We start from the raw sequence: 14,522 nt of genomic DNA on the forward strand, positions 1-14,522 counted from the left end.
AGGCAAGTAAAAAGGAAAAACCTACAGTTCCACAGAGAAAAATGTTTATAAATAGCCCAAGAATGGCATTTGTAATAACTTCTGCAATGCCAGTACATGGCCCTCTTTTCTAACTAAGTCATACTTTAGTACTAAAAATGTGATAGAACTTCAGGTACTGTGCTAAAAGCAAAATACATGTTAATATTTTAGAGCTCGAAGAACTAGGTAAGACTGAAAAGCCAAATGTTTTCATAAATCCTTAGTAAATTTATGTGTGTATGTGATGTTCTGCTTAAATATAATAGACTTGAATAACTCAGGGTGGTTTGTTTGTTTTACTGCTTGTTTTCTTGTAGAGAGGGTGTGTTTTGCATGTTTATGTTTAGTTTGGGGTTTTTTTCCCCCCACCGTATGTCCTTATAGCCTTGAATTTCCATCCCTTGTTTCAATAGTAGATCAGAAGTGATAAGATTCTACAAATAAACATTTTAATTTCTTTTAAACCATTGATCTTGTGGCATTTCCAGCTAACATTATGGAATAAAGATTTTGGCTACTCAGAAGATTTTTTCCCTGTGTGTTATAATCAGAATTAAAGGGTGTTATTTCCTTATTTCATTAGTAAATTCTTTGCTCTGGTCCAGCAAAACCTAGCTAAGCAGAATTTAATCCTCTAATCAAAGCAAGCAAAGAAATTATTAATAGCTAAAAGAATTTGAAAGTAATCAAATTATTGTAATACAAGGGGTTTTTAATTAACCGGGAGCTCTGTTATTTTTTGAATAGTGATTAAAACATAAATCTGGATCCAAAGAGCTGAGTGCATTGAAGGATTATTTTAATTTATGGTAAACCAAGTTTCTTTATCTGTTTAACACATTTCTTTAACATATTTTTTCATTTCTTTAACACATTTCTTAACTGTTCAGAAATTACACCGATGTTTACCTTTGTGCACTGGGCAAGGTCTTAATGTTGGAGCTTCTATTTGCAGAAACAGAACCAATGCCCTCTGGAATTGTCCATTTCATAATCTCAAAACCAATGAGGATGATAAATATGTTCACACTACGGGATTGGTTGGTCTACTAACACATCCTGTGGGACTCAACTAATAGTGTTCTTTCTCTCAGAGCTGCCAGCAATAATGTAGATTATTTTAAAAGTTTTGAGATACCAATCTTTCACTGTCCTCCAGGGCTGCCTGGAGGACAGAAGTATAGTTTCATGAGAAAATAGCAAATTGTTCATCTTACATTAGAACAAATATGATAACTTTGAACTTCTGAGGAAAATACATTTAAAAAGTTATAGCCCAATTTGAGCACCCATTTATTGTCCTGAGGGTCCAAAACCAAATGCTGTCCAAAAAGAAAAAAAACTAAGGACCATAGTTTTGTTTCCAAATTAATGCTTTAACAGTCTGACTTCATCATGTTCCTCCCATTGAACATTTGTTCTCCCCAAACCATATGCTTTGCACAACCCAATGCATTCTGGAAAAAGAGATGGTTTATCCAAAATCAGGCATTTTCATTGGAGCTAGGTTTCTGAACTTCCATTATAGAGTTTAAACAGGCAGAGCTATGAGGCTGACTAGTCACCACTATAGCTCATTCTAGATCCTATTGGGTAGATTTAACTGCTTATTTGATACTGCAAATGTTTAAAAAAAAAAACAAACCAACCCATACACACTTATAGGCTGGAATCTCTGTCAAAGAACACAATTATTTGACCTGTTATTCATTTCACTTTTAGCCAGCAAATGCTTTTATCATTTTACTTTGCCCTGCTATTGTAATCTGCATCCTTATCCATGAGATGATTTAATAAAAAAAGAAAAAACATAGAAAATTCAAGCTCTTCCCTTCTTTCATTCTGAAAATATTTTAAATGTATTTTATGTTATGCAATTGTAAACAAAAAGTTTTATTCAAGTCTTGCATACCATTTATATATGCTTAAAAAATATTTCAAATACTTGAATGCAATATGGGATGCTTAGATACAGTATCATGACATTGCCTCAAGATGCTTAATGAAAGATTAAGCTGCATGCTCTAAATAAGTGATATTGTCATCTGAGGCTCTCTTTTTTCCTTCCATAGGAGCTACAGCACTTTTCTGCAAAGAATATACTCTATATATAATGGTCTTGGAACTCACTTTTAATTTTAATTTTCTCTTCTCCTTGTAATTTGAAAGGCAGCTTTGTGACTGTCTTTGGCCTGCTGTGGTTAAGGGGTATATCTAAGTGGAATTTTAAAGAATTCTCAGAATATGTTCTCTTGAACTTATGCATTTCATCTGTGAAGTTGACACACTTTCTTTAGAAACAAGAAATGCTGTAACCTCTGCTCATGAAAGGAAAGCAATGTGCTACAAGGAGAGACCATTACCAGTACAAAAGTCTAAGTGTTTTCAGCAGGATATATTTAAATATCTGTCCTATCTAGACACTTTCAAAGGAAAAAGCACAAAGAAAGGAATTCAGTTCATTTATTCCTTGACCATGGCTATACCCACATGATTCCAGATGGAAAAGTGTGGAAAAGGGAAAAGAGATAAAGGAGGAAATGGACATTTTCTTACTTTAAGAATGGACCAAATTCACAAATATTATTATAATAATTCCACAGAAAAATTCAAAACCTGTGTAAACTGGTGAAAAATGTATAATATTGGCACAATTCTTAGGAAACCGGTTTATCTTTAGATGTTAAAGAGTGTGATTAGCCTCCAAAGCACTACAGAGAACATTTGCATTTATCCAGTGTTATATTTCTGATCCTTCAACCCAGTCCCTCAGATGTGGTAAACAAATTTCATCATTAATTCAAAAAAAGTTCCCACCAAACTTAAAATGTTCAGCCTGTGTTCCCTCATAACTCCAGCCACAAAGCCATTTCACCACCTTCTCCACAGACTTCCAGAGTTCAGCCTAAACGTGCTTGTGCAGACTATATAACTGCTAACTTTTCCATCACAGTTGTTCTTTACCCTAATCACCATTAACTTTCTACTTTTGAAACTTAGGAGAATACACATTCCCTTTCAACTGTTTTTATACCAAACTAAGAAAACCAAAAAGTTATTTGTCTCTCAAACCACAATATAAGTATTCAATTTTATTATTATTCTTACTGTCTTCCTTCAGAGTTCGACTTGGAGTTCAGCTCTCAAGTTGTACACAAAAGAGATCTCATCAGCTTTAGTAAAACATTCTTATGACTGCAGTTTTTCCTAAGGGAAATGTCTTCTCTAACTAGTCATACAGCAAAATTTCTAATTCCTTTCCCAGTAAGCCCCTTTTCTTCACATCAGTATGTTAATGCAAAAATAACAATTGTTTGGATTTGATCCATATTACTTGTGGTCTTGACCACACTATATAACAGCTTTATGCTTTTCCTCATTTTCATTACATTTGGCAAGGTTTATGCACTGTATTTTGGCTTTCGCAACTTATCTAATGAAGTTTTGTCCATTTTTTCTTTATTCCTTTATTCAGATCCCCTTAAAACACAGAAACTAACAAAACATTTTCCCCCCTCCATTTTCCAAAGAATATATACATAGCCATCATGCTTATTCTTTCTACTATAAATTCTTAATATTTCTATTTAATTGCAGATATTGTCAGAACACTGCACAGTTCCAGAGTTTCCTACAAAGACCCCTTCTGTGATCCCATGTGCCACCTCAGAGGTGAACAATCTTTCTGGGGAACAATAGATAGGACATTATGTCCAAGTACATGACTGATAACTGTTAGTTGAAAAATAACATTTTACATTATATCATTCCACACCTGGAATTATTATATCATTCCACAGTCTGATATAACATTGCATATCAAAACAAACAAACAGTTAGAATTAGTTTTCTAAAAGAAAGAACCTCATCACAGCTGAATTCAACCAGGACACACAATTTATCATCAAACTGACACAAACATTTAGAGAACAAGAGAGAAGAAACTATTTCAGTATTTTTGGTTTCTCAGATACTTCTTTGGCTATTACAAGCCAGATAATTATGTTCTCTCATTCACAATGAAGCATTTATCTGACTTTACTCCTACACAAAAATAACTTCTATTACCACCAAAGTATCCATTTTTTATCCAATTAGCAACACACCAAATTATTTCATTACCAGTATTTTTCTCTGTTCTTGTTTAAATCTCCCATTGCTTGAAGACAGATTGCCAACTACACTCACAGACTCAGTTCTAAATCACCAAGCTATCAATAGTGTGACTGTTGTACTTAGAGTCTTCCACACCATTTGAAAGTACTTAGAAACAGAAAGACTTCTAAGAATAACCTGTTCATATTTCATCACTGCCAGTTTACAGTTTAAATTATGTAAAGAAAGATAAACAATCTGCAAACATACAGGAGGTGCATAAAGTTTGAGGTATAAGGTTAATGCAAAACCTGCCAAAATCTATTTCACAATATCTCACCTTAAACATCTTTTCAGAACTAATAAGAACACCATTAAAGTCAGCAGCCCATATAGATGTCTATCCATCACTACAGACCTCTTTGCACATTTTAAATACACTTGAAGTTTCTAGTTCTAGTTAAATGATTAGTTTTGCTCTCTAAAGAAAAGACATGAAATTCATCATGCAATTACCTTAGCATCCTGCTGCGTCAGAAAGGGTCTTTGTAACTCATCTGTAGCTGTACACTTTGTTTCTTGTATGACAGTTGATCAGAAAAAGAGCAGTCAGATTGGGGGGGGGAGGGAATTTTCAAGACTTGTGGTATAGCCTGTTCTTGGAGATTAAGCCAAATCTGTGGAACAAGCTCTTCTCCCAGAGAGAAAGGAGTCCTCATTCTTTCTCAATGTACCTGAACAACCCCCAGGAAACAAACATATCACAGGTGTGGATAAGGAGATTTGGAAAGAAGAGGTGGGAATAGGAACCAGAACTAATAAACAGTGGGGAAAAGAAGGGCAAAGTGGAGTTTTGGGATGAAAATAACTTTTTTGTTGTTTTTCTCTATATGCTGATTGATGATTTTGTTGAAAGAAATTCATTGCCACCAATGTTTAAATGAATGCTAGTTTAACTTTAATAAATTTCAGGCAGATCAGTCTCAAAGTTCTGTCTAGCTTGTAGTCCCAGCATATTCTTGCATCTTTACTTTCTTCAAAAGTTATTGATTTACAGAGAGAAAAAAAACTAAATGGATTAATTTCCAAATCCTCATTCTTTGTGTAATAGAAAAAATGGACACAAATTTAATTCTGCTTGTCAGTAACAAGTGAACTATTTAGACATATAAAGATACTATATCTGTTAGAAAATGTATTTAATTAAGAAAAATGTGAATGCATAAAATAAACCCCCGTCTTTTCAGACTCAAACATTCAATGGAAATTCATTGGTTTCAGCAGAGCAAATGTTTCTTGGCTCTAGATAGTAGTTGAAAACTCAACAAAGATAAAAGACATAGGCAAGGATTTCCACGTAGCTGCAGAAGATCTTGGTCCAAATATTTGCTTTTTCTTAGTTCTGAGTAAAGCTAAAGTTGTCGCAAGCAGTTCCTGTTGCAATTGCTCACTTACGGCCTTGCAGCTGCTCCATTCCATGTTCAGCTGCCAAAAGGAAAGGACTCCCTCACCTGGTGGGCAGCTTGCACACCTGAGTGAAGGATAACAATGCTCTCAAACTGCAAGTGCAAATATGAGGCTGGACTAGAGAGAATTCTGAAGTGCTTTGTTAAAACATTTCTTTGCATGTCTTCTAAAAAAAATCAAATCTTGAAAACAGTCTGAGGGAAAAAATATTTTTTTAGTTGTGCACTGCTGTAGGAATGTTATCAACAAATTTCTCCTAAGGAGCAAAGCATTTGCATTAGCCATAAAAGAAAACACCCTAACCAACTGGTACTGCTAATCATAATGATGGGTAGGGGAATCATTATGTAAATGATCATTTATGAAGCATCTCACTGGCATCCCAACAGGACAATAAAGCATTTTATAAATAAAGGGAGTCACTATGGCAGAGTAAAAATTTTCATTGGGTTTTTTTTTGGTTGTCAATGACAAAGGTTCTTTTGATATTTTGGTCACACTGAATAAGGCTGCAACATGTTTGAAATAATTTCTGAGAAACAGAAAGATTTTGTGAGAATGTAGGTCTGATACTTCCCCTCCCTACTGCACTGTTGAAAGACAGTAAGCAAAGATTAGCAAATACTTTGCTAAAAAAGCCAAATTCCTTAGTGAAAATTCAAATATGATAATGCTATAATACAGTATGACTTTAGTAGCATAAAAATATAATAGTTTTTTTTTGATGCCACAAATTTCATATGTGGTATCATAGTTTAGGCTAATGGGAGAAGGCTGAAGTCAGTTTATCTTGTGCTCTAGTTATTGTAAGAACTCTTACAGACTCATAGCAAAGATTAATCTAATATCATGTACTGCTTTAGTAGCAGAATGTAATCATTGTTAAGAAATGGGCAAGTAGAGAAACCTTTTCCATCTTTTTATTAGAATGTAGGGGTTTTCTGAACTAGAGACCGAATCTATAGCATTATTTTTAATACCTATTGAAAAAAAAAATAGGTCTGAATTTTTGATCAAGAAGCAGTATATAAACAGAGGAATCAGATCAGAAAGGAAAAATTTGCATTTATCACAAAAGGTCTTCTGATTCTGAAATTGTCTGGAATCAGTTTCATGAAATTAGGATTAACCATATTTTCAAAATATCAAGAATGTGTTAGGCAAGTCACCGTTTGTGACATTTTTTGATTTTTCTTTAAAGACAGTGCTCTGGAAAATTGCTGGTGAAACAGAAGTCTCTGAGACAGCTGGGGAAAGAAGGAAGTTAGGATCATACAGAATAAAATATATGATTGTGAACAAGAAAGAGGTTGTTACAAATGTCACTCTAAAAATATATATATACTTTTATTTAAAGGAATAATCTGAGTGACAGGTTTGCAGGATGCCATTACAGCTAGCACTTGCAGCAAATTTCATATCTGAATGTTCTGACTTAACCCTTCTCTTTGATACTCCACAAATTCTAAAGGGTTTCTGAGAACTCAGGCACCTTTTGTTAAGGAGATTTCTAACTTGTCATTTGTCCAAATAAAGTTTGAATACTACTGTATTAATAATAAGAAAAATCACCTCAAATTCAACTCACCAACAATAGATTAAGAGAACCATCCTGGTTCCTAATTTCCTCGTGGTAAAGGAGACTTGGAAGTTCATCTATCAGGCAACTTTTCTGCTGTGTAACTTCATTTCTGCAAAAGATCCTGTCTGGTTTCATTGGGTTTTTTTTGTCTGGTTGTTCAGACATGTTTCATTGGTAGCTCCAAAAAAGTGAATAAAAGTAATTTTGCTTATGCTACCTGGAACCAAAAAGTTGTGAGGCAGATGACCTCAGTTAGATTGAATTCTGGGGCATTGGCTAAATAATTTTTAGCTACAGATTAGTGTCAGGGTTTGCAGAAATGTCTACCTTGATGCAAGAGTGAGGCAAATTTAGAGGACAAAAGTATTTTGTTGTAGGAGCAATACCTTTGTTTTTCTGGAAAATGGTTGTCTTTCTCATGCAAATTTGTAGTTGTTAATTTTTTGCGTATGGTAGTAAATTACAAAGAATTGAAAATCCAGAAGCTCAATTTCCATCCTCAACAGCATAAAAAGATCCTGAACATTCTGCCTCTCTTTGCATCCGATCCCTACCCTCTGCCCATCTTTAATTTCAGAGGCAGGGCCAAAAGGTAGGTAGGTAGGTAGGTAGGTAGGTAGGTAGGTAGGTATATAGGTAAATAATTATTGCATTGAAAATTCCTGAGAACTACTACACTGTTTCTAGTTGTGGTACAGTGCTGAGAATTTTAGGACAGTTGTTCAGCAAAGTCTGAGAAAGAAGATGATGAATTATTCAACATGACAGTAATTGCAAATGCCAAGCAAAGTTATTGTAAAGTTCTTCCAGAGAAAGAGTTTACAGCGTATGACAAACCTCTTGTTAATGGCTCCTTCTTGAAATATGTAATTGAATTCATGCTACCCAGGAGCCTTAGGAAGCCAACCGCAGATATTTTCTAGAATATAGCATTATCTTCTAGAATACACATCTAGAAGATGTTAAGACACTAAGAAAGTTTTGAGAAAATATCTTAATATTCTTAAGAGCTACACACACTGGCTTTTTGACTTGTGTATGACAAAAGGATAGAACTATGTTTCATACCTGAAATTCTTTGTTCTTGAAAATAATTATCCTCTAAACTTTTATCCTTATGAAAACTGCATAGACTTTCATTTTTAAAAATATCATTTTAATTAATATATTTATTTCTTTTCAAATAGTGGGATGACTAAAGAACTGGAGTCAAAATAAAATAAGCCATTTGTATAAATCTGTGGAATTTATAAAAAATATTTCATTTAGATGAAATGTTTAAAAAAATGAATTTTTAACATCACTTTAAAACCCTTTAAAGCCACAAATGGTGTAGCTGGGGAAGATATAATTCAGGTAGCTCAGCATTTGATTCTTAGTGCTGCCACTTATGTCTCTAACTAATAGAAGATGCAGATTATGCTATTATGAGAAATTAGATCAAATGAGATAGAATTGTCACTACAGATCTCATAGAAAACCTAGGTTTTATTCCAGGGGTTTTGTAAACCAAAACTAATAAGTGCTTTACAGTCCAAAATGTTTTTCCAGTGTTTTCTCCTTTAGTATTGGTGTGTTATATAATCAATTTTAACTATTCAATAGGAGGAAGTTGCAGACAGGTCTTGCAGACTAATTTTGTTTTCAGGAATAGTGAAAGGATGAAATGTAAATAAATTAGATGAAAGATGATATAGATCTTTTCAGTTCTGAGGAGAGTTGATAATGCTTGTTATGGGTATGTAATACTCAAAGAAATGTTACAGCCAAAAAAAACCCATAAAGATACATACACAGCCAAGAATTTATTTTTAACCTAATAATAATCTTAACAGTCTAAATAAAATAGAACCAACTGATTGGTCTTGCTACAGTAATACTTAGTTACAGTCCAAATTCATACTGAAAAGCCTTACTATTGATGTCACTAAGATTGTTATTCAACACTTAACTAACAACTACTTTTTTCTCTGGTGTTGTGTTCACTGTTCACATCTGTTGTGTTACAGGGTCGATTTTATTTATCTGCATCAAGCATGGAAGTGGTGGCAGTATTGGCAGTATCCTGAGGTGTTTCCAAATAGGGTTTCAGTTTAGGTGTGCGTACAGGATCCCTTCTGCCTCACTGCTGGCATTCAGCTGGGACTACCTTTATATGCTTTTTTATCACGGTCTGCTTCATTCATTGATTCCCAGCTAAAGTTTGAAGACTGCACCATGGCCTCTCTCAACTTTATTTGCCATAAGGGGCTACTGGTCTTTAGGCAAAGAGTGAATAACCTAGTCAGACCTTTACAGTCAACTCTATCCACAGGGGTAACTAAAGCTAGGAATTAGACCAACAGAGAAGTATAGAAAGGTGATAAAAGTAGCTCAGGCCAAGGCAAGTCCAGACAAATCCTGAGAACTGCACAATCAGGTCAACACAAAATCTGTAGCCTTTTACTAGTCATGGAAAACGTCATATTTACCATCCTACTGGCGGGGAAAATACAGCAATAACGGTCAGGTAAAACTCACTGAAAGAGCAAATTGCTTTAGTAGATTATACAATGACAGAGTTTGACTGTTCAGTCATTATAGATAGAAAAGAGGAAAATTATTGGACAAGGTCAAGGATGCAGCAAAAAAATGGAGGTATCTGAATAAGACATTAAATTTGTTAGGCCAGAAAGTTAGGTCAAAAATGTATTATGGCACTTAAAGCACTCTGTAGGTAAGGAAAAAAATGTAATATTTGCAAAAAAACCCCACAAACCCAAACAAAAGCCTACACAAGCTCACACATTTTAAAATTACCATGAGCTGAATGTCATATTTCCGTGCTTTAAAAGTACTGAGAAGACTTTTCTCTGAACATATGGATGTCTGTACAAGAAACTTAGGTGTGGGGCTTGCTTTGGAAATTGTCACATCCAAGATCCTACCCCAAGGGATGCATCTTGCGGTGCTGCAGGCGCTGGAGGTTTCGCGCCCATCCACGCGGGCAGGATGGGTCTGATGTCACACTAGATGGCGGTGTTGCTCACCGAGCGCGCCGCCTCCAAGCCTCAGTGCGGGAATGGCTTCTCCAGGGATGCTTCTGATCCCTGATAAGTGACAATTTACCACTCTGTTGACGGCTAAAATGAGGTAATGCACATCTGGGGAGAAAAAAAAAAAAAAAAAAAAAAAGGCTGGACTTTCTGATAAGTCAGGAATTTCTGTGTAGACTGCATATAAATTTGGAAGCTCAGACACTGTTGGATGCATTTCATGTTTGATATGTCCAATGAAAAAGCAAATTGTATTAGAAAATCACACACTGTTCACAGGCAGAATTGTATGTGAGTTCATGTGAGTTCATGGTGAAAGCAAAAAGTGTTTTAATTCTACATACAGACCTAGATGAATGATTCTAATGTGTAACAACACATTTCTAATAATAAAATTATTTTAAGGTTGAAAGGGACCTTAAAGATCATCCAGTTCTAACCTCCCCACCTTGTCCAGTGACAATTTGTACTGGATCAGGTTGCTCAGAGCTCCATTCAACTTGTCCTTGATATATTGTTGTGAATTCTCATGCTTAGAACATGCTTTTCTATCATCAACATGCTTTTCAAACACATTCCAGGCAAAATGAATGGGTGAAGACTGGGGAAAAGGAAAGCTAAAAACATTATTTCAAGAAACACAACTTGCTGTTCTTAAACAATTTCAATTGTACCTGCACCAGTCATTCAAGCAAACTCTCTTGAGAAGTTTGTAGAGTAATGTAAAAAGTAAAATGTTAGTTGTAGGAAAAGCCCCTTTGCATATATTTCATTGAAATTCCTTTCTGTGATGATAGTTACTAAAGTTTAACAAATCTGAAAGCACTAAAGAGTGCCACATGATTGTAAAGATGGAAAGGAGTCAATCCAGCATTCAGTTCCTTCAGTAAAACTCTCAAGAGAGCAGAGAAGATGCTAAGACAGAGTCTACCCAGACTTAGACTGACTGCATTGTTGCTGACCTGGCTGCCAATTACCTCATAAAACCTCACAGAAGAAAAATAGGATTTTATTCTTTAAGACCTAAAAACTCCCAGACATTTTAACAAAGTGCATATTAGTAAAGTTTAAAGGCATAATCCTAGAAACACCAGTTAAAATACAACGTAACTGTGGAGACAGGTAACCTACATTTGAGTTCGACTTTCCCCATCCTGAAAAGTTCAGGTTCTGGCTCTTTGCAAGGATACCTCAGCTATGATAGCAATGAAGTGTCATTTCACTCATGACAACATGATCTGGGTCAAGAAAGCAATAATCCCTCATAGAGCTTCTCTGAAAAGCTGAATCCAGCAGAACTCTTGATTAAAGGTTTGTATGAAAAGCTGTGGACAGCAAAATGAGTGGAGTAACAGGCAGTTGAATTTTGACAGTGTACAGTTTCTGTGTGGTGCCTAGAAACCCAAGAGCACTGATTCAGGACTTTGCATGAAACTAGAAAGGCAGAGAGGAGTATTAGTTGAATGTAGGCTAGCCCAAATTAATTGATGAGGAGAGAGCTATAGAAAAAGCAACTTAGAATAATGTGTTTTTTGGTATTTCCAAGCAACATATGAAAATGCTAATGCCATTGGACAAGGTATTAATGAAATGTCATGTCAAAATATCAATTTATTTCTAATCTCTATTTTCAATATGGAAAAGTTCAAAGCTGCTAGAATAATCATTTAGGTTGGAAAAGACTTTTAAAATCGAGTCTAACTGTAAACAGGCTAATGAAGGTCTAAATGTTTGCGAGATTTTTCTTTCCCAGAAAAAATTGCCCTTGCTGTTTTTTTCAGGGTATGTTAAGAAGGAACACTAAAGAAGAGAAACTGAAAAGACCCTGCTGGTAACATCTTGCCTGAGACTGTGATAAAAGTTGCTGACAAATTCAAACATAATTTGGCATTGTGTGCTGAGTAAGCCAGCAGATCCCACTGAGTACTTGTGGGGTTCCAGGATAAAGGTGTTTGCCTCAGAATGTCGCACAATGTCTATGCTCAGCATAAAAATGAGATATGGCACACAGCCACATACTGCTCCAATTCAGGTATTAGCAAGAGAGAATATTATGGAGAAAAAGAAAACCTTTCAGACTTTTTAAAACAAAGGAATGTTAACAATGAGAACAGTGGCACTATTGTGACTGAGGCTTCCAGTAAGCCGATTAAAGTTTGTTTGTCCCAGTCACACTGAGTTTTTAACTGGAGTCTGACAGTGTAAAGACAACAAACTGAAGAAGTCCCATTATTTCCTGCTTGCAGGGCCTTGTTTGCATGCTTTTCCAGAGTTAAGAGAAAAGCCACAACAGTTGCTTTGTGCAGCAGAGGAGTAATTCTTAGAAATTCTGGCATTTGCTTATAATCTGCAAAAATGTGGAAAGCAAATGGCAGCTATTGCAGTGCAATAGCACAAAGCTTGCTCAGCTTTTTTTCATATTGTCACTTATACTGCTTAAAAGGGAAAAACAAACTGAACTACTTTCCTGGTATGTCATTTTTTTGTCTCAGTACATTTTCGTTCAGTGTTTTAAACCTCACGGATCAGAATTGGTCAGGGCTTACTTGACCTGCTTTGAGATCAGGCACAGAACCAATGTCTTATAAACAGAAGAAAATATTTGTTTATTTTATGCTTACAGTAGTAACATGTGTTGGTTAGAATTTGTACACATTTTATTTGAAAATGTAATTTGTGATAGGGTTGCTGAGGCACAATGTATTATGATGCTTAATACATTTATCTTTTCTCACAAAACTTCCATTCACATGCTGTGAATTCCATTGGGTTCCTGATTAAGTTTTAGACCTATGAAACATGTAAAATACCTGAATACAAAAGTTAGATCCATAGAAGCTGTGCTTAACTGCCTCCTTCTCTTGGGCCTCTAAATTCTCCTGTGCATGTCAGCTTCCTCAACATTATTTCCAGAAGACAAAGTGTCTGTTTCTGGGGCATATCAAGATCTGACTATATTCTCACAATGCTGAGCTATTTGAGGATTTATTTCAGACTCATGTCAGCAGAGTAGGCTCTTCAGACAAATAGTGGGGTCTAATCCTTTAGGGTGCTCTTACCCTAATATCATTTTGACATAATCTGATCAAATTAATAAAAATCCATCTGCAATACACAATATAAATCTAAAAGCCTGGAAATTGCCACCTAATTTACATACACTGGAATGAGTAAAACAAGAAAGCCCCTTCAGCTCAATGGGTTCTATCAAGTTTTCTCCTGAGACGCCAACTGTCCCCATGCTGCATTAGAAGATCCAGGGCTTTCATCTGTGTGTGTGAATGCCAGTCCCAGCTCCAAAGTTCAGGCCAAATTCTTTCAGTCCAGTCCTCCATCAGTTTTGTTTCTTTACAAAAATGCTTAAACGATATCAAGCACATATAAGCACCAAGATGACAGTTAAGTCTGATGATCAGTTTTATCCTTCAGCAGTCTAGGACATACAATTACATGTTTCAATTCATTTAGAGAAACCTCAGACATCCTCACATCATACTTTGGATTAAACCATTGTTTTTCTGCTCTGTAATGACTCTGTAGTGTGGGGCTCTGTGGCACTCTTCTCAAATTACAACAGACATGCTTTATTCTCCATAAATCTTGGACATTCAGCACTTTCAGAAAGAGCAAGCTGAAAGTGAGTCTAATGTATCCTACTGGAAGACAAGAACAACTTCACTAAAATAATTAAATCACAATAAGTAGCAGATGAAATCTAAGCAGATTGCTGCATAATATTTGGTAATAGTAAAAGCCTGCACCTTGTTTGTGATTATTAAAGCAGACTAATTACTGTAATAATAAAATACATTTTTATTTTATGTTTTCTTCTCAAGTCTGTTCAGGATCTGAATTCATCAGTGGAGTATGCCAAGGGTGTTTTCCTGTCCTAGTTACCAAACACCTGAAGGACATGAAAAGTCTACCTTGGTTTAAATGCACTTGAAAAACAGGTTAAATAAATGTAAATTGTTATCCAGCTCTTTTTTGTGATCCAAAATGCTCAGACAACTTCACAGATTTAAACTATATGTCCCCACTTTCCTGTCAACATGACCTTATGAACACCAGTAAGGAAAGAACGGTGTTTTAAGGTTTTTGCTCTTCCCAAATTCTGAATCTGTTCATCTATTGATATAATAATATCTTTCAAACTGACAGAAGGAAAACAAATCCTATTTTGTCTATCAAATGCTTTGCTTTAAGGATTTGTTATACAATGCCAAAGCAATTCCTCTGAGAATTTCTGACAAAAATTTCCTGACAGAGGGATGACCTTTCTTGAACTGAAAACCATCAACATTTCAGTCAGATGAGAAAGG

This window comes from Vidua chalybeata, chromosome 4 (assembly GCF_026979565.1).
Source record: "Vidua chalybeata isolate OUT-0048 chromosome 4, bVidCha1 merged haplotype, whole genome shotgun sequence".
Lineage (NCBI taxonomy): Eukaryota > Metazoa > Chordata > Aves > Passeriformes > Viduidae > Vidua > Vidua chalybeata.